This window comes from Triturus cristatus, chromosome 4_2, assembly GCF_964204655.1.
Source record: "Triturus cristatus chromosome 4_2, aTriCri1.1, whole genome shotgun sequence".
NCBI lineage: Eukaryota > Metazoa > Chordata > Amphibia > Caudata > Salamandridae > Triturus > Triturus cristatus.
The window spans coordinates 884,164,910-884,189,321 of record NC_140586.1 but is presented as its reverse complement, the minus strand read 5'-3'; the positions used below and the strand labels follow the sequence as shown (position 1 = coordinate 884,189,321).

General features: G+C 44.2%; 1 protein-coding gene across 2 annotated transcripts in view; it reads left to right on the top strand.

Moving 5' to 3' along the window:
- The window catches only part of LOC146835334 (uncharacterized), a 77,891-nt gene that overhangs the window by 32,139 nt on the left and 21,340 nt on the right, over positions 1–24,412 (top strand). The window contains exon 2 of one of the 2 annotated variants that reach the window (XM_085602916.1): positions 13,733–13,805. The exons of the other annotated variant lie outside the window; for it this stretch is intronic. The gene's annotated coding sequence lies outside the window, so the exon portion shown is untranslated. The remainder of the gene's footprint in view (positions 1–13,732; positions 13,806–24,412) is intronic. 2 annotated transcript variants of the gene reach the window in all.

Here is a 24,412-nt window from a genome sequence, read left to right as displayed (position 1 = left end):
CAACTAGCTGGGTGTCGTCAGCATAGCTTACCAGTTGGATCCCAAAGGGGGCAACTACTTCTGCCAGGGGCGCCATATAAACATTAAACAGTGTGGGGCTGAGGGAGGAGCCCTGTGGCACCCCACACTGTAATGGCATTGCTGGAGAGCAGCTATTTTCTGTAAAGACCTTAAAGGATCTGTCACCAAGAAAGGACTCCAACCACATGAGTGCCCTGTCTTTGACGCCCAGTTTTTTAAGACAAGACAGGAGGACACGGTGGTTCACCGTGTCGAAGGCGGCACTGAGGTCCAGGAGGATAATGGCCGCGCTGCCACCTGCGTCCAGAATCCTCCTGGAGTCCTCTACCACCCTCAGCAGTGCCGTCTCCGTGCCCTGTCCTTTCCGAAACCCAGTTTGAGTTGGGTGGAGCAGGTTATGGGTCTCCAGAAAGGATGCTAGTTGTTTATTTACCCATTTCTCTGCGAGTTTACTGATGCCAGGGAGCAGGGAAATGGGACGATAATTGGAGAAGTCCTGGGGGTCGAGATGAGGCTTTTTTAACAGGGCCTTAACCATTGCCAGTTTCCAGTCTTGGGGTACCCTTCCTAATTCAAGTGAGGTGTTAACTAGATGGATAATGTATGTACTGATGTTGGATAAGGCTAACTTTAGAATATTCATAGGGGCAGGATCTAGCGGGGAGCCGCTTTTTACAGAGTTGAAAAGCGTGGGCAACAATTCAGTACTGAGGGGGGAAAAGGAAGGGAGGCAAGGCAGAGTAATATCTGTATCATCTGGCAAAGGGAGGATAGGTTCTTCAAGAGGTAGAGGGGGGAGGGACAGGAGGATCTTTTGAATTTTTTCAGCAAAGAAATTCGCCAGATTGATGCAGTGAGCATCAGCCTCCTCCGTGCAGAGTAGTGAGGATGGCGGGTCGGGGGCTTTTAACAGGGATTTAGCTATCTTGAACATCTCTCTTGGGGCATTGGCTGAAATCTCTATTTTTTCTGCATAAAAGATGGATTTGGCCACGTTAAGAGCAGATTTATATTTTTTTAGAGAGAGTTTGTATTTAGTTTTTTTCTCTTCCACAAAGTGTTTTCTCCACTGTCTCTCTAACCGTTTACATTCTTGTTTTAGGAGCCTTAGCTCAGAAGTGAACCAAGGTTCACTTAGTAAGTAAGTCACATACAGACGAATCCCCTCTGGGTGATAGTCTTTTATCTTGGAATGTGGCAGGCCTTTCTGATAAACTGTCTAATCCAGCATGGGTCCAAATTGTTTCCCGATATAGCATTATTTGCTTACAGGAAACTTGGACCATTACAGAGCTTCACCTTTTAGGATACCAGACCTTCCATACCCCAGCTTCTCCTAGCACCCACGGCAGAAGCAAGGGGGGACTTTCGATCTACATCTCTGTAGACAGCCGATTAAAACCAGTCTACGTCACAGGGACTTTAAACTATCAGATCATTAGTCTAACCGGTGGCTCCCACAGGAACACCGTCTTGGTTAACTTTTACCACAATATTCCAAGCTTACATCTGGACCAGGTCCTTACTGGGCTAAAACTGACTTAATCGAAATAGAGAATCAAAATGACTCCGATACGCTAATCATTTGGCTGGGTGATTTCAACTGCCCCCTGTGTCCCCAGAGCATCAAAGGCACCTGTGGTATGGTAAACGATATTGATGATCCGTCTTGTCACTTTTGCCACACTAAATTAGGAGATCTTTTAAATGGTCTAACATCCCGTTTTAATCTATCCTTTGCCAACAAACTATGCCTCCCATCTAAGTGTTTTAAACCTACCTATAATGGGAGAGGCTGTCATACCACAATCGACTATATACTCATATCCTCCAGGTACTCAGGGATTATGCTCAATTGGGAGACCCTTGACACTGCAATTAGCGACCACTACCCAATCGGGGTGTCTTTAAAATTAACTCCGCACGCCGAGTACCAGGCCAGGCAAAATTCCCTTTATCCTCCACCTTTACAGATGGGAACAACAATGGGGCTCAATTTAAAATGGGACAAGGTAGTCCCTCCCCTTTTTCTTAACTCTTTGGTCATAAACACATATGACCATATCCAAACGTGTTTATCACTCACAGAAAACCCGCAGGTAATAAGTCACTCTTTTTCCATAATTTTGTCGGAAATCAAAAGTTTACTTGCACCTGCTCCTAGAAAATCCCCATCATCTAGCCATGGCTGGTTTGATAGGAATTGCTCCAAGGCATTGCGACTTTTGAAAGCAGCCTTAAAATCTAATCCCAGAAGTTGTCTGGAAGTCCAGCAAGCCAGACAAAACTACCGCACTATGCGTCAGGCTAGGAAAAACCAGTTGAAGGCAGAGGCCTGGCAAGCTCTCCTGGAAGCTTCCACTAAGAGGGATAATATCGCCTTTTGGAGGGCAGTTAACACCCCTTTTTTTCGTTCCTCTCAGCTTCCAAATTTGGACTCAGCTATAACCGCCGAAACCTGGGTTAAACACTTTAGTATATTATATAACCCCCATGATTCGGCTAATCGACTGAGCGAGCGGGCAAGCCAGCCCAATTTCCCCCCAGATTCAAACACCTCCACTTTCTTTCCTTTGAACATCCTTTTCGACCACACCGAAGTATTGATGGCACTAAAAGAAAGTCCCTCTGGGAAGGCCCCAGGCCCGGACTGCGTTCCTATAGACGTTTTTAAATCACAGCCAGACCTATGGGCCCGCTGCTTACTAACGTCTTGAACGCCTTGAACACTACTGGTTTTATTCCCACCTGGCCCGAGGCAATCGTTGTCCCGATTTTTAAAAAAGGCGCAAGGGATAATCCCGCCAACTACCGCCCAATTTCATTATTAGACTCCCTCATGAAGGTAGCTGGGCGAATCATTTTAAATAGAATACATGAATGTAAATGTATGTGTCTTGTAAAGCGCACTGCTGCCCTGAGGCGTCGTGGCGCTGTAGACCGCTGGGGAACCCGTCCTGGCTATCCCTGTGAGATGGTCCCTCCTGGGTATCTCCAAGGTGAAACCAGGCATCCCCGGCGAATGTGGGGGGCCGTTGTGGAGATGAGGCAAGCTAATGCCCAGAGTTGCCGAGTGTGTTCCTGGTTAGAGTAGGTACCGAGGCGAGAATTATCGAGTCCGCATTGACCCTGGTCCACAACCCTGCCGCGTGGCTGGTTAAGTGATCAAGACATTATCTCCAATCTGCAGTATGGCTTCAGACATGGCAAAGGTACCATCGAGCAAGGTCTGAACCTGACCCTTATTATAGCCAAATACACTCAGGCTAAAAAAGGGAATCTTTTCATTACCTTTGTAGACCTTAGCTCCGCATTTGATTGCGTAGATCATGAGCTGTTATGGGAATCTCTCGTAGAGATTGGTTTAGATCCTTCTATCCTTTTATTCATCAAAGAGCTGTACAGGGACGCTTCAGCCCGCGTCAGATATGGTAGAAGTGGAGAATGCTCTGATAGATTTTTCATCAGGCGAGGTGTCATACAGGGCTGCATTTTAGCTCCCCTACTTTTCACCCTTTACATCAACTCTGTTGGTCATCATCTAAACAGAACTTTTTATGATTACCCTACTATCAACGGCAAACCCATACCTATTCTGCTTTACGCGGATGACGCAGCAATCATGTCCCAGACCCGTATGGGCCTACAGATGGCAGTTAATGAATTCTCTGATTTTATGTCAAGGAGAGGTCTAAACGTTAACTCCTCTAAAACCTTCACCATGTCGTGTGGATCAGGGATCGGGAAAAAACCATGTTCCACCTTTTTAAATGGTAAAAAATTGGATAGTACCGATAGTTTCCCATACTTGGGCATTATTTTTAATAAGAGGGGCACTTGGCGTGCAGCAGCTCAAGCCAAGGGTTTAGCTTTGTCCAAAGCCATCGGTGCACTGACCAACTTTTCTAAAAAAACTTGGGGGCCGCCCGATAAACCCCTTACTTCAGATCTACCGGGCGAAGTGCATTTCAGCCGGCACTTATGGATCCGGGATCTGGGGGATCGAGCGCGCTGACCAAATTCAACGCCACGAGAACGCTTTTCTGCATTACCTCCTGGCTGTTCCACCCAGTACAGCTACCTATTTGGTGCACACTGAATTAGGTCTTACATATATAGCGGATACGATCAATTCCTCCCCCCTCATCCTATGGCATAAAGTTTGGACAAGCCAAGAGACACCTTTTAACAGAGAAATCATTACAGACTGTCTTAATTTGAACGAGGTCAAGAACATCAAATGGCTGAACTATGTAAAGAAGTTGTCCTCTGATTTAGGGCACCCTGAATTTTTCTCTGATCCTTCAACACTAAATGCCATACCAAAAGTTACTCTAAAACGTCTTGTCCTAAACCACCTGAGCAGCCAAAGATGGTCCTCAGAAAAACAAAAGAGTACAATTGTTGACTATCAACAATCGACCATTATGAATGGGATTCAGCAATATTTACTCTTAGAACCATCGCCTTTTATTCGTATGCTCCTGACCCGCTTTCGCACCGACACTTTTTTTGACTCTTAACTTTTCCAAACTCAAATTGTTGGTCAAATGACTTGGAGAAATGCCCATGCGATGGTTTATCAATGCAATCTAACATCCATTGCATCTTATTTTGCAGATTTTGCCAACTGCCAAGGGCTACTTTCCTGAAACCTCTCCTTATATCTTGGGGACTACGCTCATGCAGAGCGGCTTACCTCAAATTAAAAACCTTGGAAACCCCCCTAGCCTTGGCAGCTATTTCATCTTATCTGAAAATGACCATGAAGCTCAGGGCATCAATGCAGTTTTAGTTGATATATGTCCTAAAGCCTTGTTGTGTATCTGAATTTTTTAATTAATCTTGTGATTGTTATAAATTAGCTGATTTTTTACGTATTATTTTAATGAATTCTTGTTTTTATATTTACTTGTATGTACTTTTATGATATTGTTTTTACATATCGAATAAAGTTCATATCTATCTATCTATCTATCTACTTACAGAGCAAGCCGTTTTAAATATATTTTGCCTTGTAATGGAAAATTATTTTGTATTAAAAAAAAAAAAGTATTAACTTCACCAACCACCCTGTGAAAATGGCTCATATTGGTGCACTTTCCCATGGATATGACACTTTAGTGTTCTTGACTGTGGAGAACAGAGGCCCATACGTTGCACTCCCACTGTGTGTTGATTCATGGGACCCTTCACAACAATGTAAACATGAAATGACTTAAATCATGTGCTTAGCGTAGTCAAGTACCATGAACTATATAAATAGCCGACTTTGTCTTGTGGCAAGTTCTGCTCAAGCAGATAGGCTACACATAGTACTGGTGTTGAGGTCACAATGTAACACATTTATATCCAGGAAGGAATGAAACTTTCAAGGGCCTTCCTGTCTGTGTGAAGTATTTTGCCTTTGATGACTTCCTATCATGTGACCTAACGGGCTTCCTGTGACTCTCACTTTTATTACCTTGACAAAAGTCTAAGTTTGAGTTGAGACACTTTCTGGACGGACCTGTGGAAGGTTAGTCCCCCTTGAAGTGCCATATCGACATATAATCATTTTGTTTTCACACATTCTACTGCCCATATTCTACCTGATTGGCCCAGACCTCAGTGGAATGAAGGCTTTGACATGATTTTTGATCGCGTGTCTGTGTGGTGATGATGCGATGGTTCCCAGGATTTAAAGTAAAGGGGAGAACCGAGTAGCTGTCTGTCAATCCTTGAAGGGGGGATTGAAGTAAAAACACAGGATCTCTTCTGGCTGAAAAGGCAACTTGGTTAAAACAGTAAGTGATACGTGTAACAGCTCGCTATGTAACTTGAATTAACAAATTTCACCAGGTTTATTGTGTGATTTTGGAGCTGCAGTTCCCCCACCAAAAATCCACAGCACTCAACAAAACTGCACACTCCAAACTATACAACTACATATATACACCACATAATTACACGCCACATAAGATATATTCACACAGCTCCGAAACACATAATTACACTCAACAAAATTGAACTCTGCAACATGTCCCATATTTACACGCTACATCATTCCACACCATGCCACGCAATTTCACACAATGCCACACCACACAATTCAACAGCACACAATTCCATACCACACAACATAATTACACTCCACTTGATATCACATAATTACAGTACACATAAATCTACTCCATGCCACATAGCAACATTCCACATAAACACACTCCACACCATGACACATAATTCCGCTCAACATAATTTCACTCAATGCCACACAATTCCACACAACACAATTTAACACCACACAATCCCATTCCATCCCACAACATTCCACTCCACAACACATAATTCCACTACACACCAAATGCATCCAATCCACACCTCACAATTTCACTTCATGCCATATAATTCCACTCAATACATGCTACTGCACAACACACAATACCACTAGGTATAAGTCCACTACACTTAATACCACATAATTACTATCCACATAATTCCATTGCACACGCACACACTGATCCTGCATTTTTTGTAGTGGTTCACTGCAGGTCTTTCAGCACAGTTTCTTTAAAATAACTTTTCTAAAAATACAAACCGCAAACACACACTCTCCTCCCCTTCTTTCAGTGTCTTCTGAGTTCACAAGTGCAGCCTCTTCATGCGTCTATAAACTTCTCTTCCCTTCATTCTCTCTTTCTCATATATTCTTTCTACTACTCCATTAGAGTTCATTCAACACCTCATACACAGACTACCTATGACTCAGTCTTACTATCTATTTTATACAGCTCTTACCCCATCTAGTCACCATACCACATATTTCCAGTACACAAATATACTACACACCACACAATTCCACAACTAACAATTCCAATTCAAACCAAATAATTCCACTATAAACCGCATACATCCACTCCACTACAGAGAAAAACATAAGTAATAAACAATATAATTTACAACACAAATAGCTCTAACTTTTACAAATGAGAGACCGATTGCATTGCAAATGCTTGCTCATATTTACTTTCAGTATTGTTTTTCTCTGGTTAGGTGTTGATCTCTTGTCCTGTTTTGTGCGCATTTGTTTGTGTGTGGTAGTGTCTCTGGTTCTGTATGGGTGTGTATGGTGTTAAAAAGAAAAGGGGGGAATAAGTGTGGCATCTGCAGATAGGATGTCTTTACTGTTTATTGTTATATGATGTAATAAGGCAGTGTACAGCCATTGGCTATGTTAGTGTTCTGTTATGGAATTTCTTATGTGATGGTTTAAATAGTAACACAGTTGCAAGGATCTTTTGGGCCCTTCTACTCCGATGTAACTGGCACTGCTGGACATCAATAAATCTTCTCAAAAGTCTACCCCACCTTGTTGATTGGCATGATTTCCACATGGTTTCTGTGCCTCTTTGTTCCGGAGGTTCTTATTTGTCCTCCCACATGCCGTCCACGTATTTACTGCCACTGCCCCATACAGTAAAGTGGTGGGAGGAAAGAGCATATTCGTTTATAAGATCCATGAAGTCCCTCAGGTTTCCACCTGTGTATCAGTTCCCTAGCACTTTCATACCCCTTCTTTCACATAACTCGGACCAATAGCTCTCATGCTGAGGTTGTAATAATGCTGGCAGGGGTAGGTTCTTCGCATACAGAACCCTCGTGTGTTTTCTGCAAGGCCTAGGCCCATACACATTGCAGGGTATTCAGTTGGAGATCAGAATTAACGCATGTTCAAGCATTCGGGCTAGTCAGTGTAGCCAGTAGCATGGTACGATCGGGTATAAACCGTACGCCAGTCGCTGTTCCTTCCCTCACCCCTGCCCCCTTCTCTGCAGTTGACTCCAGTAAACTGCCCATTCCAGTTTTTCAGCCAGGTAATAAAGCTCCAGGTCAGGCACCACCAACCCACCTCCATTAGTGGGGAGCTGCAGTTTGGTTAAATCCAGTCTACAACATCCATTGCCTTATGTGAGGTATATCAATAGGCTTTTCATCTCCCGAAAGATGGATTTTGGGAGCCAAACTGGGTGAGCTGCACAGTAATAAAAGAGACTGGGAAGGAAAACCCTCTTCGACAGTATGACCCTACCCATGACTGATAGAGGTTGTTTTTTTTGTGGAGTTTTATATAGCACGACCTAGACCCGAAGGTATCAGAGCGCTTTACATGAGCACCAGTTACCTTACAGACGGACACATTTATTTTCGTTAGGCATGGGGAGATCAAGTGATTTGCCCAGAATCACATAATGTTGAGTCTCCCTGCAGAGACTCAAACCCATTTCTCCAGCTTTGAGGTCGACCACCCTAGCCGTTAGGCCACATTCTCTCCCAGAGGTAGTGTTAGTTGAACATTTGTCGAAGTTCGCAGGGAAGCCAGTTCCACTTGAAGATTGCCTCCAAGGAGATCAGCCAAGTTGTGGGAAATACAAACGCAACATGTGACTGGTACCCAGCACAGATCCTGCCTCATTTCTGCCGAAATAGCGCCTATTGTCGGAGCATGTATCGTGAATGCATTTGATTTATCCCAATTCATATGGATTCCGACATCTGGCTAAAATCATCCAAAGGGCTAATCACGCCCTCCACATCTGAGCATTCCCCTTTGTGGTACACTAATAGATCGTCCACATATGAGGAGATATAGATGGGGTGTTCATCAATCACTATTCCTTGATAATGATGGGTGGTGCAGAGCATCAGGGCCTGCGGTTCAACAGCCATGGCAAATAACTCCAGCGACAGCGGGCAACCCAGTCTGGTGCCGGTCTCTAGCCTACGGGGTGCTGATATGTCACCGTGGTTTGGACCTGAGGCATCAGGCCGAATATAGCAGACTTTATCAGGCGAGGAAGCCATTCCCTAGTCCCATGCTGGCCAGTGCAGCGTAAAGAAGTCCCAGCGCAGAGTCAAAAGCTTTCTCTATCCGTGTCGATCGCTAGTGCTTTTGGATAGTCCATTGATGGGGTATGGAGCATTTGGCGAATGTTAGGGATCATACTCCGTTTAGGCATAGAACCTGTATGATGAGTGTGAATAAGATCACCAAGATGGGGGCCCAGTAACCAAAATTTTACTACGCGTTTTATAATCCACATTTCATATAGAGAGGGGTCTATAGGATGTTACCATATCACTCTACCCTTTTAGTGGATGGGAACAAGCAGGTACTCTCCCATCATCGGTAGGAGTTCTTCTGCTGTTTTTGCTGTATTATCCAATGTAGTCTAGATTGGGTGAAGCATGTCTACATAACATGCATGAAATTCTATGGGCAAGCCATCTGACCCTGGTACCTTGCCCAAGGCTTTAATCCCCCCCCTCACTTCCTGGATTGTAATATCACCTCCTAGGGAGGCAGCCACTGCTGATGACAGTTTTCTTCATACTTGCTGACAGAACATAACTCTGTACGGGCAGGGTGGGGACCACATCAGAGCACCCATAGATGTTAGAATAATAGACAGCAAACACCGTATTAATTTCGGCCTACCGGTAAACCAGGTCACCCTCCCCTTTTGCAAATCTGCAGTATTTGGAAACTCTGTCTGTCAGGATTAGCCAGCCCCACTAGTAATCTGCAACTTTTATCCCAATCTGTGTGTGCCCTAATAATATATGCTCGATAATCGTAATCCTGGAGTCGCTCCACTAGTTTGAGGAGGTTTTCCCTTTCTACTGTCAGTCATAAGGATCCTGTTCACCCTCTGTCAGTAGTTCCAGTTTCATTAAGAGGTACTCCTAGTGGTTGATCTCCGGATGATGCTGTGCCCAGGTCCCTACTACTGCTCAGATACTATGACCGTGTACCACTAGTTTGAATGCCCCCCACTCCACTAGTGAGGAGGAGGTCATACCCGTATTCTCCATAATGTAATTACTGGTCGTGTTACCTAGGGCAGATCTGAACACTGTGTCATACAGCATCGAAGTATTGAGCTTCCGTGTCGGAATGCAGAGACTGGACAACGTCCAGTCCAGAATCGGTAATGACCGCTTTTGGTCGAAGTATTTTTTCTCCAGGTATTTGACGTTTCTAGTCCTCACATGTATGCTAGCCGAGCATAAGAAAGTATGTAAGCGAACTGATGGCTTATGCATACCTGAGTAATACGAATAGAAGCCGCCCTCCAAAGTTAAAGTTATCCAGGTATTCACAAATCCTCAATCGTTAATCCAATATCAAAACATTTGGGCAGTTTTATGTAGCGGGGATGTGCACGGGGGATGTGATCTATCTAAAGTCACATCAGTCACGGACTTAAAATCTCCTACAAGTAACACAGGGTAACCGTGTATTCCGGTGAGGAGAGGCATTGGGGATGATAGGAATGATCGTTTGGTCCACATTGGGGGCATAAATGTTCACAAAGGCTATACTTTGCCATCCAGTTTACCTGCTAATATCACAATGACCATCTTGATCTATGATCGCTATCTGTAGGAGAAACGGGGTCCCAGGAAGGATCCAAACCAGCACCCCTTGCCCCTAGCAAATGGTGAGTATGGGGTGATTTTCACCCTGCATCGCTTCTGCAGCGCTAGACCCTCCTCTTTTGTTAAGTGAATCTCACAAATTCAGTTCCATTTAAAGTATTGTGAGGGATGATGCAGATATTTCATCTGTGGTCCTCGTGGCCCCACCCATAGTTGTTGTTCCAGGAGTTCCCAATTGGTGCGTTCCAGATCTGTGGCAAAACTATATACTTGCTGTGAGAGCTGAGGCGACATATGATATATTTCCGTCTTTAGGAGTCTCAGTCTGCCAGAAGTAGCAGCTTGGAGTGTGGACATGGCCAGCCTGGTGTCTCACCTTGCCAGAAGTATGTTTAAATGGCTGTGTCTATTGGGCATAGTTCTGATGCCAGCAGGGACCAGTATAGGCAGCATGCCGAAAATGTAGTTAAACTGTAGAGTTACCACCATTTTCTTAGTTTGGACCTGTCCCCAAAGCGATAATTGTGGCTTGATCCATTTAGTGAACTCCCTGTCCATTTGATCAGTCGGTACAGTAATTTTGTCTTTGATCATTGCAGGAAAATCGGTAATAATCAATACTGCAGGTGCAGCTTAGTTATTGACTCCGAGTACCTCAGGTTCTTGGTGAACCTACAAGTCCTATCCCCACAACCAGAAGAGTGCAACAGATGTACCGGTATATTGCTTTAAAAAATCTGCCGTACTTAGAAGAAGTTACAGGTGGAAACGCATAAATGGCTGTTTTTTCAACTCAATTTCAATTATTTTTTATTTGAACTGTTACTTCCTATAGGAAACCTTGAAGGATCCACACAAATCACCTCTTGCTGAATTCAGAATGTTATCTACTTTACAGAAATGTACAGCTTTCTGAAATCCATTAATGGTTTCACGCTCATTTCTACCATTAAGTGGAAGGAGGTTTAAAGCACAAAAAAATATGAAAAATAGGTTATGTCCCACTAAACTGCCAAAACTGTGTACAAAATGTTCATTTTCTGACAAAGGCCAGCCTGTTCCAAAAATCTGGGAAGATGGTGACTTTTAGCACTGCACGTCTTCATTGATACCATTTGCAGGGAAAAAAAACTTACACTTTCTTCGGCAGCACTTTTTTCCCATGATTCCCCGAAAACCCCAAAATTGGCTGTAGTTTGGCTAATTTATTGATACCCTCTAGGGGAATCTACAAACCATGGGTACCTTTACAATCCCCAGGATGTTGGAAGAAAAGGACGCAAATTTGGCGTGGATGCCTTATGTGGAGAAAACTTTATGGGAGCTGAAGCGCGAACTACGCCAAATAGACAAAAAAGGCTTAGCACAGGGGCAGAAAAGGCCTAGTAGCCAAGGAGTTAATCCTTCCATGCATGCAGCACGTCCTCTTGTCTGATAATGCACATTGAAAAGTACATAGCAGGGATGTGGAATTCCTATAGCCCAACCACCAGGATATATTGTTTGTGGTCAAGGGCAACAAGTTTTCATGTGTATTTTGTCCTTGGGACAAGTAGACCCAACCCCCTACAGCACAAACCCTTTGGCTGCCAGTTTGCAGTGCCATATTATGGATCAGGGAAAGGCATTGCCTGCAGTTAAGATAATATTTGTGTCCATGTGTTAATGCTGTTCAAACTTGTATTTATGGTTCATTAATGCAAAGCTGTTATTATTGGTGTCAGTAAATGTTGGAAGTTCAGACTGCACTACTGACAGTGGTTCCAGTATAAAAATGTGTGCACACGTTTGCAATGTTTAGCAATATAAGGCTATGTATAATACTCCCAGAATGCTTGCTGATTAGATGCAAATATTTGCAGCAGCTTGAAAGCAAGATTGATGATTCTTTGCTTTCAAGATAAACTGTTCACAAAAAAATGGTAAAATAATTATTTGAACTACTGTAAAATTTTAGGTACCATTTCTTTGCAGCATCATTTGGTAAAATGTGTTAACGTATGCTAGTATTTCCTCAAAATATTAATAGTGGAAAATCAGTGTAACCAGTTGTAATAAGATTATGGGAAACATCAAAATAAACAAGCATTGGTGAAGCCAGTAGCTCTGAAATTGTTGGTCAACCTTTTTGTTTTGTCAACACATGACTTGTTTTCGCATGTTTTTTGTAAAACCTATGGGTGCTGCATGGCCCTCAACATTATAACAAACATTGGCAAAAGCAAACCTTGTGTTTCGGTCTCAAAAAGCACTCATTGCCACAGTAGTTCATGTCACTAAACAAAACAACTGTGTGTCGATATGCTTCTGGTGAAAGAACAGAATGCTGTTACTCACAGTGAAGCTAACTGATAGACAGAGAAAGACAGAATTGTAATAAACACAAAAGGTCATGGTTAACGCTAGACCAAATTAGGGGCCCACTTATTAAATACAGTCTAAAAAGTGCAGCCATGTCCTTCCATTAAGTGCCGATATCTGGGTTTCGTGAATTCACAAGACCTCACAGAAGCAGGCCAAGAAATAGTACTCCTTTCAAATATTTGTGAACTGCATTTTAGCATGAGCAAATATGCAGGTGTAGATTCGCCCATGCAAAACTCTGAGTGTTTCGAAGTTTGCTTTCCCTCCAACCCAGGAAGAAGTTTTATGTCTGTCATTGTCAGGAGTACATTTCCAACCATTCCCAGTATGGGAAAATATTAGAGAAGAGTTGGTAAAAACCCTTAAACCATGCAAGTTAGTAGGTTTGCACAGACTCAAAAGGGCATTCCAACCCTGGAATTGTTGCTTACTATTACCTTCAGCCCCAGTATGTAGAGCTGCGGAAAGGTGGCAGAATGAGGGAATTGTTAGCATACAAACCCTACTCTGGAACGAGCTCTGGCATAATCAGAGAGGCTATTTCTGAGCTCTTATATTATGAGATTGCTGCCATAATTTGTTGCCGCATTATATGGCACAAAAGAGACAAGTGGCTGTTGTTACAGGACAAGTAGATTTAAAAACCAACCTGCCCCATGGACAAGTAGATATTTTATTAAATTCCACACCCCGGACTAACGCTTTTCTGTTTTCAGTTTCTATGGGTTCTAAAATCTTTTTTTTCTTTGAGTGTGATACAAAAAATGTGAAAAAATTGTGACTTTTTAAAAAATCTCTAAACATTCATGAGGCTGGTGTTTATCTAAAGAATGTTTTGTTTATTTCCTTCTCTTGTTTGTCCCCATTGCCATTACTAATATCCATTTATCTTCTCCTAACTCTCTTTTTGAATTTGTTCTTTCAGGTAACGTTTCATTGTTTTGCTCACCTGTCTCATTGCCCATCGATTGTTTGCAACAGTCTCATGCAAAATGGAGGTATGTTTGCATCTCATTATCTCATTAATATTTAAATGCGGCAGGTGAAGGGTTAATGGTTGGCTTTTAACACCCCTTCCTGTTCCTCTATTCTTCAGACAAACAGTAAAGATTGGCTGAAATGGGTGCTCAGTGCGTGTTATTGTAAGTCAGCTTCATATTACCCAGTCCTTTATCTAACAATACTGCTGGGCTGTAAATGTATTATTCCTGCTTGATCTTGGCTTGCAGCAGCTCCACCTGGTCATAGTAGAGAAGCTGCTAAGGAATTAACACACATACCGTTAGTTACAGGCTCTTCAGTCACAATGCAGTAACAAACCTTTATCCTGCTGCCTCACCTATCGCTCGTTGATTATGTGCCTGCCTTTGACCTGTTAGGGAGCATCACAGTTTTTCTGGCTAGGTTTGTGCTATTCAAATACCACATGCATAGCACCTTTTTAAAGGAAGAACACTTTAGTGGCAGCAAACTGTGTTGCTGTATGAAGCAGCTGAGATAGTAAAGAACCTTGGTGGCCTGCAGCAAGCTTTGGATCATTTGCCGTTGCGTTTGACTCTGTGAATTATTTTTATTTAACATTGTTCAGCTGTGCCTATGGATTTTTTTTGTGTATTTGAAAAGCAGTGCTAAGCATGTGGGCCTTTGTTTATTCAAAAGCTGTGTAGGGACTGTGTACTTGCCTAACGTTTGAGAGTCGAAGAAGGCACTTTATCTTTGTGTTATGTGCAGGGTGCTCTGCTCTGGTGCATTTTCTATCTTGTGGAAAGAATGAGCACACCTCTGTATGTTTCCTTTAAATGTGCCCACAGTGGTTTGTACAGGTGATATTGCAAAGCTTGAGTAGGAGGAGAGTCCTATGAAAGGCTTGGGTATTACGTGTTTGGGAAATCTTGCTCACAGGCTTGGGCTGGAAAAGGGATGTTGACTGCAGGACATTTCAAGTGAGGTGCAGGTGAATTAATAGAAGAACCGGTCCTACCTTCATGGAATGAAAGCGTGAAGAGCAGTCAAGGTGTAGGAAATATGGACAGAGCCTTTTGACTTAAGAGATGTTTTTAAGAGAGTGTTTCAGGTGCTGAGCATGGTTCAGGAGTGAAAGGGTGCTAACAGACTTGGCTTTAGTGCACCATTGGTGCACTGGCTAATCAGATGCACCAGAGCTTTCAACTATTAGGCCACAAGGCTAGTGTGCTACCTCAACAAGCACTATAGTTAGAGTAACCCAACTCAGACTCTTGATCAAGCCGGGGAGCTCCCATCCTGGTGGATAATACTGTCAAACTAAAAATAGCTAAAACATATTTGAGAAAAGTCAAACAACAAAGAAGGTATAATCAATAAACCTCTGCTCTGCAGAATATTGTGGGACTAGTCAATGAAGCCGGGTTTCTCAGTGAATAATAATATTTAATGTATGGCACAACATTCTAATGTGCACCCTGTTGTCTTAAGTCATGATTCATCTCTTTCACCAAGATCAATTGTTGTTTAAACAAAATCTTGACCATATGCATCTACCTAAAGCTGTAACTAGTATATGAGTGGTATGTATAGAGGGGCATCGCTGGGGAAACCAGTGATGCATCACCTTTCATAGCGCTTCTTTTGTGATCCAGCAGGAGAGGTGCAAAAATGTGGTTATCAATATAACACATATGAAATCATTTACTAAAACCAAGCGTTTGAGCCATATTAAACTCTATAACCTCTCAGATTTCCATGAGGCCCTCTGATAGAGCTTTCTGTTGAGCTAATAGGGACAGAAAACATTTCCCCCACGAGGACCTATAATGAAAGAAATGTCTGTCTAACAACAAATGTCAAACAAATGTCATGTCAATAATTCCTTCATATAAAGAAAAACGAACTCTGTATATTTATATAGGCACTTTTATCTAAACTTCATATGAATGATCAATGGACAAAAACAAAATACATTAGAACCTTCAAACGTATTTCTTCTAGTACAGGTAAATCACAATACAAGACACAAATCAAGGCAGTAATATATCTTAATCAATAACTGGTTGTAGTGAGGGGAAAGTGATAGAGAAAGAAAGATACACATTAAAATACCAATATGTAAATCAAGTTTTCATACGAACCTAGATTTCAGTGAACTAAAGCACAGCGCGCAATAGTCAGGAGATTGGCTACTCCCCCAGCTGTAGGGTATTAGCATATGCAGCTTCACCAGCCGATGAAATGCAAAGGTAAATCAGAAAGCTTGTTTCATGGAAAGTCAGAATTTCGGACTGACAGCATGTCACTCCCAAAGGAAATAGCCAGTCGCCTGCTTTTCAGCATGCACTCACGCGCTCTTCAGAACTCGTACAGAACCAGAGCAGCGCGCGCTCTCCATCATTTTTCCACGGGGTAGTTCTACCTCAGAATGTTCATGACTCCAGTCCTCAAAAGTAATTTCTTCAAAATGTACACTCTTTTGTTGGTTAGAGACCATGGTGTGATTGTTATGTGTATAAACAAAAAGAGAGAGAGGGAAATTAATGCTTCCAACAGAAGAGTGAAGCCAAAAAGTGAAGGGCTATTTTAAGACATCACTCATGTTTTTTATGAACGGCCCTCACTCACCAACCTAGTTGGTGACATGCTTCATCATTGGGCTCCCACCAGAGAGGCTTAGTACCTCTCTGGTGTTCTACAACGCCTGATTACAGCGGAGCGGGATTTTTTATTTTGTGATGTGTGCAAGTGCAAAAAGTGGGAGTCAAATAGTCTTTACTACTCCTAATGAATTTAATAGTTGAATAGTAAGACTAGATTAAAAATGTGCAGTGGATGTTGTGCCTGAGTACATTAATCAGTTACATCCTAAATATATAAAAAATAAAGTCTACATGTTTCAGCCTTTAAATGCTACTCTCAAGGCTTTCTTCAGGACCAGAGACCATGGTGGTATGCACACACTAAGTTGCACCCTAACCTATGGTCTCAAAGGCAACCGAATTACTCATGGTTCACCACTTCTCGCCTTCAGGACTTCTGAACGTGTTAGCAATCTGTAAGGAGAGAAGAATTTATATAGAAACAGACACAAGACATGACAATTCACATGTAGTTAGCCTGGTACTCAGTCATATAATGAGTGTTCCAATTCATGTGGTCATAAATGCCCTGAACTTTGGCAGCCTTGATTTGTGCGTTAGTAACCCAATCGGTGCTATGATGGAGTTAGTATGGATGGCTACTTGTGCCTGAACCCAAAACTAGCGTTTAATCAACTGGAGAATATCCAGCTAGAGAAAATAATAGGTATAGTCAGAATAATTCAAGAGATACTTAGATTATACGTTTGTCGGCTCATTGTCTGTCTCTAATTATACTGGTATATTGGTGAAAACGGACTTAAAAAGACCCCGTACGATCGCCTCATCCCTGGTGGTCAAGTGGACCTCTGTCTCCTTTCTCTCGCTCCGCTTCCCGTTTTTACCCTCACTTTAATCTCTTTTCTGCACTCCTCTACTGTTCTGCGCTTTTCTACTTTTCTGCTACTTCCTTTTCTTCCTCCTTATTCCTCCTTCCCTCCCGTTTACCCTGCGGCCCCCGCGGCCCCTCTCCCCAGCACGACCAGCGCGACTGACCCAATCCAGCTGTCCAGCCCTCCCCGCCGGCGCGCCGAAGGCAAACTTGTCGGCTCCTGTCCTCGACCCGGCCACAACCAGCGCCAGGAACCCTGGGCCTCTGCCCCACTAACGCTACGACCCAGCAGCACTCCACACACTCAACCCAGGGCGCAACAACAACTGCAAGCTAGCATCACCAGCCAACACCCACGGACCCTTCAGCTGTCACCACTGCCGGCACACCTACAGCACTGCCAGGAACACGGACCCAGCACAACCCGACCGTAAGAACACACCCGAACCGAAGACCCTGCAATGCATCCTCCTCCACGTCAGATCACTCTACAAACACGCCACCAAAATCTGGGACAACCTCGACATCACCACCCCATACATAGCATTCCTCACAGAAACCTTGACCAACACCACCTCAGGACCAGACATCACCATCACCATTCCCTAAGGATACAAAATCTCCAGGAAAGACCGGCCCACCCGCCCAGGAGGAGGAATCGACGTCGTCCACAACTACACCCTCCGCCTGAGCACACTCCACGATGAGCCCACAGACCTGATGGAACACCTGCACTTCAAGATACAAGCCAGCCCTACCACCACTCCTCCGGGGAACCCTCATCTACCGACCCCCTGAACCCTACGGACCTATCACCGACTCCATCACGGACATTATCTCCCCGCATGCCATCGCATCCACTAACTACACCCTGCTTGGAGACCTCAACTTCCACCTCGACAACCAACTAAACCCCAAAACCGCATCCCTCCTAGACAACCTTCACAACATTGGACTTTGCCAGATCATGACTGAACCCATGCACTCCGCGGGACACCCCCTCGACTGTCTCTTCGTAACAGGAAACTCCATCACTTTCAGCCACACCACGAACTCCAGTGGACAGACCATCGATGCATCCACTTCACCTTCAGAACACCCACCCTCCACAGACACCAGCACCGGCTCCCAAGAAGAAACTGGACCAAAATCACTGACGACCAGCTCACCTCCTCACTCAGCAACTCCACCTCCACCACCACGGAAGATGACGCCCCCAACACCGCCGCCCGAACTCTACACAGATGGTCACCAACAGCATCAACACCATAGCCCAGCTCAAGAAGAAGAACAACGCACACGTCAAGAAGGCCAGATGGTTCACCCCCGAACTCTGAGAGTCCAAGCGCACTTGCCGCCGCCTCGAGAAGACCTGGAGGAACTTCAAATCCAAAGAAGCCCACAGCAACTTCAAACCAGTCACCACCGCTCACCCCCTGCTCATCAGAAACACGAGGAAAGCTGCAATTGAAGACAGAATCTCCACACAACAACTCAACAGCAAGGAACTCTTCAACATCATCAAGGAATTCGCCCAACCCGCCAGCGAGTCGACTGACATTCCCCCTCACAAGACCTCTGCAACAAACTCGGCACCTTCTTCCACCGCAAAATCAAAAACATCTACGACAACTTCGAAGACAACCAACAGACGGAACCCCCAGCAACCACCCCGATGCCTTGAAGCCTACGAATGACAGCTGGACAACCCTCAACACGGAAGACACACTGAAGACGATGAAGTCAGTCCACTGTGGGACCCCCACGGACCCCTGCCTCACCCCATCTTCAACAGAGCTGCTGACACCATCGCACCCATGCTTTACCACATCATCAACCGCTCCCTGGCGAACACCTCCTTCCCCGATGACTGGAAACATGCCGAGATCAATCCCCTCCTAAAGAAGCCCTCAGCAGACCCCACTGACCTCAAAAACTGCAGACCCATCTCCCTGCACCTGTTCTCAGCTAAAGTCATCGAGAAAGCCATCAACAGCCAACTCGCCACCTTCTTCGCAGAACACAACATCCTCGACCCGTCACAATCTGGCTTCAGAAAAAACCACAGCACAGAAACCACCCTCCTCGCCGCAACAGACGACATCCGCTCCCTACTGGACAAAAGAGAAACAGTAGCCCTCATCCTCCTCGACCTCTCAGCGCCTTTGACACGGTATCCCACCACACCCTAACGCGCAGACTCCACGATGCAGGTATCCGTGACAAGGCCCTCGACTGGATCTACTCCTTCCTCTCCGGCAGAATGCAGCGGGTCAGACTCCCCCCTTTCCTCTCGGACCATACACCAACCACCTGCAGAGTCCCCCAGGGGTCCTCCCGCAGTCCAACTCTCTTCAACGTCTACATGGCTCCCCTCGCCCCCATCGTCAGAACCTACGGACTCAACATTGTTTCATACGCAGATGACACCCAACTCATCCTCTCCCTGTCCAACGAAGCCAACGCAGCCAAACACAACTTCCAAGAAGGCATGGAAGCCGTCACCAGATGGATGAAAAGCAGCTGTTTACAACTCAACCCCTGCAAAACAGAAGTTCTCATAATGGGCCCACACCCCGACACCTGGAACGACACCTGGTTGCCTACCGCCCTCAGCAGCCCACCCGCCCCTGCTGACCACGCACGCAACCTTGGAATCATCCTAGACTGCGAGCTCAAAATGGACCGCCAGATCAACTCCATCACATCCTCCTGCTTCCACATCCTCCACCTCCTACGTAAGACCTTCAAATGGATCCCCCTCAAGCACAGAGAAACTGTAACCCACAGCCTCGTCACCAGCAGACTCGACTACAGCAACGCACTCCACGCCGGAATAAACCTAAACCTCACCCGCAAGCTACAAAAAATCCAGAACGCCGCAGCAAGACTGGTCCTCAACTTACCACGACACTGCCATACCTCCCAACACATGCGCACACTCCACTGGCTCCCCATCGAGGCAAGAATTACCTTCAAGATCCTCACCCACACACACAAAGCCCTCCACAACAATGGACCAACATACCTCAACAGCTGAATCAACTTCCACGCACCCCAAAGAATCCTATGATCTGCCCAGCTCTCCTACGCGTGGCTCCCCACGCCAGAAAGACCAGATCAGGAGGCCGCGCCTTCTCCTTCCTCGCGGCCAGTGCTTGGAACACCCTACCGCTCCACCTCAGGCAGACAACATCACTCCCCATCTTCAGGAGCAACCTCAAAACCTGACTCTTTGACAGACAAGGTCCACCGTTGGAACTTCTCAATTTCTAACATTACATGTTAGTTTTCCTTTGTATTTGTGGTTACCGTTATCACAAAATCTCTTTTTTGTAGATGATCCCTGTAATTATCATCATTATTACTTTGTATTACATATCAGCAGCTCCTGTTTGTTTTGGGACTTATCCTCTGGATCGCCTTTAGACCACCAACCTTTTCTTTGATGCTCTAGGTCAGTGGCACATGACTTTTTCATCTTTTCTATGTCTCACTATCCACAACCTTGCAGACATGGAAGGTGCGGTGCCTTTACTTTCCTTTTTCCAGTGCACTTTATGGTTAGTCTAATGAGGGACATTGGCTCTTCTTTCTGTTTTATTTGTTCACGCTCTTGGATCACCTGGCTAATGGTTTGCACATACCTTTGGGATGGCAACACATAGGATGACACTTGCTTCATCTTTGGACTTGATCACTATGTACACAAGGGGCATTATTTTGAATCCAGCCCTTCTTAAAACGGTTTGTTAATTATTACACCTAGCGCAGGTTTTTCCTTGCCGTTCTGCGCACTGTTCCCAAAAATTGAATAATACGATGATTTTTTTTGTATTATTCGGTTTCAATCACTTATTACTTATTATCATGAATTGTTCTCTGATATGTTTACATGTATACATTGCAGCCTTGAAAAAATCAATTTTGTGATGAAACGCGTGTCAGCTGTTGCTTGTATCATGTGAAAAAATATATAAACATTGTCTAAACAATATTGGAGTCTGCAGTGTGGAACATTTCTTCAGTTCATAACGACTACATCACAAATTTGTATATCTAACTGTTTATAGACTATTTGCAGGAGTATGTTGGTCTCTAGTGTCTCGTGTGTAACACGAGTCGTTGCTCGAGTGGGTATTGCATTTTGGGTAGAGGGATGTGAATTTACCAAACAGCACCCTGAGAAGTACTTAAGGAATCTATCATTTACTTAATTGCACATGACAAAAGAGGTGAGACCAGTTCCCGATCACTACCATGTTCTGTGAGTTTTGTGAGTTACATATCTAGTAACTTTAGAGATATATATGTATTTAGCTAGCCTTATTACACAATTAGCCTTATTCTGTCTGCAAACGGTTTTGTCAAGCAAATCAAATGTTTTTCATATTGTCTTTCTATCGAATTTAACGTTGAACAAGTTGCTATCTACAATATAAAGTTTGCACAGCGCTGGGGGATGAGCACTCTACTTCGTCGCCTCCTCAGCGTTCAATGGTTTGGGGAGGAGGGTGAGTGGGAGGGACAGGTGGTTGGGGAGGGGGCTTTGATGTTTTATTTCCTTCATATTACTTTCATCCACACATTATTCTTTTTTAATTTCACTTTATTTCTATCATTACAACACCTAATTTACACAACATTATTAAATAACCCATTTACGCCTTCTCACTCACATGGTAAGACCATAGTCCTTTAGCTTGTCTCCTACCCTTAGCTATTTTACATCACAGACACTATTCTTATCGACACTACCTCTTCCAGGAGTTCCACAGACAACTGTTTCAACAGCAATGTTTAGGAATCACTCTTCTCATTTCATATTACGACTTAATAATACGACTAGGGACTAAACCATCCTGTTAAAAGATGCAAAATAATAGACTATCTGTATAAAACCAAAGGAGATATTATTCTCCCTCAGGAGACGAAAATCACTGCTATCTCGCAATCCAAAAGGGTAATTATTTTAATCCCTAAACACTCCAACTCCCCAGTTGAATCATACTCTACAGATGAAGAAGGTACATTTATCATAGCAACCTTACGAAGATGGGAATCATTAATATGTATATATATAATATCTGCACTAACAGTTACCTGTCGCACCCACTTAAATTAGTGGGTGCGAGATATATATATATATATATATATATCTAAACAAAATTGCCCTGAGGCGAGAACGAGCCTGCTGCAGGTTGGCTTACACCACAAATTTATTTCAACTGCTTACACAGTCCAGAGTCAAAGTTCACCATTCCTGACGCGTTTCAAAGCATAAAAGCTCCTTCTTCGGAGGAAAGTCACAGGTAAATATGTGGAAACACTGCCCCAAGCACTTACACGCATGCGCTGATAAATTGTTCCCAGGTGGGCTTCATGAAAAGCATGCTGGCGCTTGTAGTTTTATGATAATAGGCACTATTTTACCTCCGTGGGTTCCATTTAATCTGTGACACATAAAATTCAATAAACTGCCCAAGTGGGCCTCCAGGCCGGGATAGCAGCTGATTACGTCTTTCTGCCCTGCAGCGCCTTGAATCCAACATGAAAATACATTCAGTCGACAGGCCCCACAACACAAGTAGTGGCAAGTTCTCTGCAGCCAGGCTGCCGCATTTAAATCCAAACAAAATTGCCCTGAGGCGAGAACGAGCCTGCTGCAGGTTGGCTTACACCACGAATTTATTTCAACTGCTTACACAGTCCAGAGTCAAAGTTCACCATTCCTGACGCGTTTCAAAGCATTATTAATGACACACACTTGTGAAGAATTGGCGCATGCGTGTATAAGTACCGGAGTAGTATTCTTTCTGTTTGTTGGCGCTTCTCTCCTCTGACGAAGGGGCTGCAAGGCCTTGAAACGCGTTGGGATGTAGTGAATAAATCAACTCTGGACTGAATCAACATGGCGTTATCTATTGATGTCCTGTTACTTGGCGAGTTCTCATAGCAGGACAACCTCTTTGTGGATTTAATTGCGGCAGCCTGGCCGCAGAGAACTGGCCACCGTGAGAGTGCTTGCGGGGCCTACGACGAAGGATTGTATTTTCACGTCGGATATTAAAGGCACAATGAGGCATACATGTAAATTGCCTGTTCTTCAGCCAGGAGGCCCACTGGGGTATTTTAATTGACTAAGATATGGCAGCCAAACAACAGAGCCCACGGAGGTAATACTGTACTGTTTATCAGGACTACAGGTACCAGCATGCTAATTAATGACACACACTTGTGAAGAATTGGCGCATGCGTGTATAAGTACCGGAGTAGTATTCTTTCTGTTTGTTGGCGCTTCTCTCCTCTGACGAAGGGGCCGGAAGGCCTTGAAACGCGTTGGGATGTAGTGAATAAATCAACTCTGGACAGAAGCAACATGGCGTTATCTATTGATGTCCTGTTACTTGGCGAGTTCTCATAGCAGGGCAACCTCTTTGTGGATATATATATATATATATACATTTATTTATTTTTATACAACGAACGCCGAAGCTTCTCAAGCTGCACTCGACAGTGCGTCTACCATTCGGCATCATGGTTCAGCCCGCCCCAGCCATCCAAGTTAGTTGTCTTGCCTGACGCGTTTCTGTGGCCAACGTACCACTTCATCAGAGGCATTTCTCCTGTAAGCATTGGAGCGCTCTTTATACTGCATGCTGTTTGGTTAAAAAAACCCTCATGGGTTCAACTAGGTACTAGATTTATTCATACAGCATGCTGGAATGTGTAGTCACATCGAGCTTTCATTAAACACGTATAGTAGGTTCCAATGCATACAGATTTCAAATAATCATTTAAAATTCTTGGTAGGATCTGGATGTGATTGGAGCAGGCACATTTCATCGACGCACTGTGCTGGAAACCGGTGCAGGACGGTTCCTTTCCCTCAGCCTCTCATTTCTACGAGGGCACCCGTGTCATAATTTTATCCAACAAACGCCGAAGCTTCTCAAGATGCACTTAACAGTGTGTCTGCCATTAAGCATCATGGTTCAGCCTGCCCCAGCCATCCAAGTTTGTTGTCTTGCCGGACGCGTTTCTGTGGCCAACGTACCACTTCATCAGAGGCATTTCTCCTGTACGCATTGGAGCGCTCTTTATACTGCATGCTGATTGGTTAAAAAAACCCTCTTGGGTTCAACTACGTACAAGACTCCAATCA